The sequence below is a fragment of the Gobio gobio genome (genome assembly GCF_949357685.1).
Source record: "Gobio gobio genome assembly, chromosome: 1".
NCBI lineage: Eukaryota > Metazoa > Chordata > Actinopteri > Cypriniformes > Gobionidae > Gobio > Gobio gobio.
The window spans coordinates 8,907,913-8,914,272 of record NC_137097.1 but is presented as its reverse complement, the minus strand read 5'-3'; positions in this window follow the sequence as shown (position 1 = coordinate 8,914,272).

The following is a 6,360-nucleotide window of genomic DNA, read 5'->3' as shown; positions in this document are numbered from 1 at the left end:
TTGTATCTGCACAAAAGGACGCAAATGCAAGTGTTACGTGCTACTAGCCAGAAAGTGTAACTCCCTTGTGGATGTGCTCTTCCTGTATGCGCTGAAACACGGGCAAAGCACAAAGAATTCACAACATGCTATAATGTTCTCATTGTAATGTAGGGCTGAAACGATTCATCGAGTTACTCGATTAACTCGATTACAAAAATTCTTTGAGGAAAAAACTCTGCCTCAAAGCCTCGTTAAATTCCTATGACGCGCACTATACGCGCAGGGATCTGATTCACACGGACCATTGTTTAATGTTCAGGAAGCACACCTTAGCGCGTGATACATTTTGAATTTAGTTGACGCAATGGCGGAGAGTAAAGATGTCCATAAATGGCAGAGAATGTCTAAAGTTTGGGATCATCCTTCATTCTTAAAAAAGAAGAGAACAAGGTGCAATGTGTCTACTGCAAAGTAGACCTGGCATTTTGCAGTAGTACGACTTCAATGGTAACGTAGCCTAAGTCTATACACTTTGCAGTAGTACGACTTCAATGGTAACGTAGCCTAAGTCTATACACTTTACACTTATCATCAATGTTTCTGAAAACATGTAAATGGAATAGGACTGTCTTAAATAACCCAATCATAGTCAATAATGTCGACATGATGTTTGAGCTGTCACTGAAGAGTGAATGAAGACCGCATAAACTGAAGCGCTTTAATTGCTAGCGGGTGAAAAACTCAACCAAACGCATTTATATATGAGATTAATCAGATACGTACAACATAAAAGCCAAAGTACAAAGTACATCTGCACAAAAGGACGTGAATGCGCACGTTGTGGATGCAGTCTTTCCCCTAACAGCAACGCTGAAACAGGGCAACTAAAGCACAAAGAATTTACAACATTCTATTACAATAATGTCCTGATGTTATGTCTATGACAGTTTGGTTTTGCATATCTTGCACTCAATCAAATTGATTCCAGGCATCACTGCATGCTTTCAAATCCATAGTTTCACTTTATTTTGCCAGTCTAGACGGCATGCTGCCCTAACGTTAACCAATCAGACCTTGGGTACCGCCTTAAATGCCACAATAACCAGAAATCATAAAAAACGGTGATCATCGTTTTCTTGATCGAATGTACTCAGGTACTCATGCACATCCCTAAGTGTAATGTAAATAAACTTTTCATTAGGCTCATTGTTGTATTTTACTGTATCTGCACCCTTCTATTTATGTTGTATCCCGTAATAGACATTGAGCTGCAAAATTATTCCTGAATCCCAATAAGGATTTTGAGTTTTTCATTAGTGTTCAATGGACAGGAAAGTAGTCTTTGTATTTGTTAGGTTTTGTTTCATCTGAGGCCAAAGTTTGATTCTGACAAGAGAGAATATGTTTAAAGTTTGTGCAAGTTTTAAGATTGTGTTTATAGTTGTGAGAAAATGGTTACTTGTTTCATGAATTGTGTGTTAGCAATTGATCAAAACTATAAATACCATAAAAAAGGTCCACAGATACATTGTGTTTTTTAAAAAAGAAAGCAAAGAAAAAAAGAAAACAGCTGTCTTAGTTCGCTGAACTCTTAGACACTCTGCACTGGCCTTGACGTTGCGCTTCTCTGCTTTATTCTTGCTTCTCTTGTCCTTCAGGATTGGTGGGGCGGTGCCCATCGTCTTCTCATACTTTGCTGAGGTGTTGGCAAGAGAGAAGCGTGGAGAACATCTGAGCTGGCTTTGCATGTTCTGGATGATAGGAGAGATTTATGCCTCTGCCATGGCCTGGGCCATCATACCTCACTACGGTAAGAGAACCAGATCATGCACTGTATTTTGATTCAAAAATACATAGAGAGCACCAAATCAGCATTATGTGACACTAAAGACGGGAGTAATGGCTGCTGAAAAGTAGAGAAATACATTTTTAAATATATTCAAATAAAAATAATGTAAAGAACATTACATTTCACAGTATGTTCTATTGTATTTCTGATCAAATAAAGGCATCTTTGGTGAGCATAAAAGACTTCTATCAAAAACATCAAAAAGCCTACCGTCCCCAAACTTTTGAACAGTAATGTTTGATCAGGTTAAGTGATTCATGTAGAAACCGAGCACTGCAGGGATATTTAAAGGATGAAGCGGCTCCTGTGGGGGAAGGCCTATCCCGTGATTTATGAGAACATCTACTCTACACTCATCAGTAGCGCAATCATGGAATAGAAGGGAAGGGAGGAGGAACGGTGCTGAATGGATACTGAGAGTCTTTCGGCCAAAACGACAACTAGAGCAGACTGTTTTCCTATTTAAGGGGGGTTCGCTCTGTTTTGTTTTTCTGTGAACAGATCGTAATGAGGTTTTTCTCCTTGCCTTGTGAGACCAAACGAAAGGAGAGCTTGATTTATGAATGGCCCTTGGTTGAGGCCAGGCAGGGGACAAGCTGTCAGACACAGTGGCTATAGGAGAGTATTAGGGAGGCTATATTATAGCCTGTATGCTGGGAATAAATGGGAAACAATCATAAGCCCAATTAATTGGGAGTCTTAATGTGTGGGTTTGGGGTGGGGGGTGTTAGGGGCATTTCTGCAAAATGATAGAACGTTGCTTCTTGTGTTTCAAAGTGAAATGTCCAGTGGTTGGTGCTAAAAGTGCATAGCCTGGATGCCAGCCGAACTTAGCCCCGCACAAACTCGGGCAGTTCGGTCTGGACTTGATCCGTAGAGAAGTAATTATGCCCGAACAGAAACTGTTCGGACCAATGAAATTGTCAGGGCGGACTTTAGACGATGATGGACAGATGATAAACAGTAACGTAATCATCCATGTCACCAAAGACCGCTTGGGTTGAATTTGATCTAATCCTAAATGGAGAACTTGTTTGTATGATGATGGTGTTGGTAAGTACTCTGTGTATCCTAAAAAAAATGGCATTTTCTCTGGAAAAAATGGCATTTTGGGGGTAAAATATGTGTTATTTTGGCAGGGCTGCCTGCTAAAATTCGCATTCCTGGGTCTGTATATCACATAATTGGGGTCGCTTCAACCTGCGGACATGGCAACAGTGCAGTTGAGTTCTGTTGACATTTGACAACTAACGTTATGCGTCGCTCCGTTGCTCTGATTGGTTGTAGGTCTATCCAATTGAGTTCTTTCCTGGTTCGGTTGAAACACGCCCCATAATCACAGCCCAACGAGGCAGTATCAGACTAGAATTGAGTATGACGACGTCAGGCTAAAAAGTGCATTCAGTTTTGTCCAAAAAAGGTGAACAAGTGAAAACACCTTTTTGTTATGTTGGTTGTTGCACATATTGTGGCACTAAAAGGTTAATGTTTGAAAAAAACATGGCAAACATTTTTGTAGTTTTGCAAAAATGCAGGTAGAGACACATATTTCCAATGAGCTTATACTCTTAACAATAAAGGTTTTTTTATTGGCATCTGTGGTTCCCTCAAGAACCTTAAACACCCAACATTTGCAATGGTTATTTCTGCTTAAAAAATCTTAAATTCTTAGTTCCTCACACAGTTATTTTAAGAACTTTTCACGGAAATGTTCTTTGAGGAACCAAAAATGTTTCTTCTATGGCATCACTGCAAAAGCCCCCTTTTGGAACCTTTACTTTACATAAGTGATTTATTTCTCTTCCATCAGCAGCAAATGCTTAAAACATAGAAGAAGCACACAAGTGTCAGGGTTCTGTCACTTCGGGCTGGTTTATTCTTGTTTGGTGACACAGCCCTGACACTTGTGTCATCATTGTGTGAAGATTATATTATCTGAACCACATTATTTGTATTTTGATTTGACGAAAGAAAAAAAGTCAAAAAATAAATCATGAAAATGTATTTTTATTCTTGGCTCTGTGACAAATTGCTTATGTCCATCTATTGTAAGTTGCTTTGGATAAAATCATCTACTAAATGCATAAATGTAAATGTATGACACACACAAACAAACAAGTTTACTCTTCTTTTACACTCTATTAAGTCTCACCCCTAAAAATGGGTTGGAGGTCAACACTGCAAAAGTGCTTGTCTTGTTTCCAGTCCAAATATCGAAACATTCTTAAATCAATCAAAACTTATTTTTCTTATCTAGTAAATACATCTTGATTTAAGAATTTTTGGAGATTTAGACTGGAAATAAGTCATAATTTACTCACACTCACGTTGTTCCAGACCCACAGTATATTACTTTATTTCTTCTGATGAACACAAAAGAAGATATTTTGTTGAATATTTCAACTGTTTTTGTCCATGCAATGAAAGTACCAAAACAAAATTAGACCATGTTGACCTAATATGGATGGGAAAAAAACTTCTCATTAATATCGTTTTAATAATAATGCCTTTTGTCTTGATACATAAATATATATTAAAATACAATCAGAAAATAGAAATGAAACTCAGAAAAAGGAGAACTTGAATAAAAAGCATTTTATTTATTATTTTCTTATAGTTTTGAGCTTGATGCTGTTTTTCATGCCGTGATTGTTTTAGTTTAGTGTTTTATAGTTTTAGTTTTTCAGTACATTTTATTTTTATGTTAGTTTTAGTAAGTCTTTGTTTGTGTAAATGTTAACAAAACATTGTAACATATTCTGTGTGTTTTCATTAAGAAGGAATTAAATGCATTTTGACAGGAAAAAAATTAAATATAGATTTAGATTTATCTTACAATTACACTTTCATTACATATTTTAATTGACTGATAACGATAGTTTGTATGTTTAACATGGACGTTTTGATTACTCATGATAATCAGTGTATTATTATAATAATTACTTTACAAAGCACCTGCTTTATTAAGATCTGGTTTATGAATTTTAGTTACTAGATTACCACCAATTATAAATAGTAATTATTGTAATTACAGAATTTTCACTGCTCTAATCAATGGTGGGCTATTTATGTGATCATATGCCTACATTTAGAAACAATTTCAGAAGTGATTCATTTCATCTTTACCACACATGTAAGCTGTCACCAACTCACCTGCTCCATTCATCATGTCTCCCCAGCACTACACTTCCCATCATCCTCTCTGGCTCACACCTGCAAGCCATTACCCTCGTCATCACACTCACTAGAGGGTATGCGCGTGACGTCACCATCGTCCAGAGTGGCTGCATGTCAATATCTTACTTCAGGGTCTAGTCTCGTGGCTACTATCAACGCTAGCCTGACTACCTACCGGTTCTACCTACCTTTGTTACTTACCTGAGATCGCCTTCATCTGTCTTCTGTCATCAGTCTTCTGCTTCATTCCTCAGTGCTCCAGCTCTCTAGATTCCTGTTCTCCATCCTCATCTGAAGGAACCCACCAAGCTCCACCCAGTCATCTGCACACTATCAGACTGCTGTGATATTCACCATTGATTCACTCCCGCTTCTCTGGTTTCTGCTCTAATAAAGAACTGTACTTTTGCTACTTACCTTGTTTGTCTCCTTCTGTTGCATGACAGAAGCATAGAAAAATGTATATAATAATTACCGTCCCTCAGATTTGATTGACTGGATGCTGTTACTGTGCTGAAGAAGAAATGCATTCTTGATGTACACCCTTACTATTAAACCATCTTGTGTTTCATCCATCGATGACTTCCATCAAAGATATATACATATCCATTTAAAGTTTCTTCTATACAGGTCATTCTGGTGTTGTTGCTGTGGTCAGAAGACGGCAATCTTCTGCCAAGAACATCAGGCCAATCCTCTCCTGTCCAGAAGGTGGTTTGTCTTCGTCTGGCATCTCAGCTGACACCTGTCCACTATGGGTGACCCTGCCAGTAGTTGTGCAGTACCAGTGGCGTAGCTCTCAGCATCACTGATGCACACAAGCCCTCACAGCACGTCAAGCTGCAAACCGTGTGAGGGACCCTAACCTACCCTAACCCAACTGCTTAAAAACAACTGCACATCAACCAACCAACCAATCAAAACATCCTAACAACCCTATATCAATGCAAGAAAAACCACTCCGAAAATCCAGCAACCGCACCATAACGTGCTAATAACCGCTCAGAAAACCTTGCCAAACATGTCAACACCATCCCAAACATTGTGACAACCACATAGCAATGCATTTAAACCACTTAGAACAACCTAGCAGGAGCTGCATAACAACAAAATCACCAAAAGCATTCATATCAAAATAAAAAACTTAACTTACTCTACAAACTATAAACTTAACTTACTCTATAACTATATACAATATTTACACACGTAGGCCCCGCTGTGTGATACTCCAGCCTCCATGTGACACTGCGATGACTGAAGAGAAACTTCCCAAATTATACAAACCGAGGAAACTTTCCAAACTGAAGAGTTGTAAAGAGCTTGTAGCTGTATGATCAGACTTCAAGGCTTCA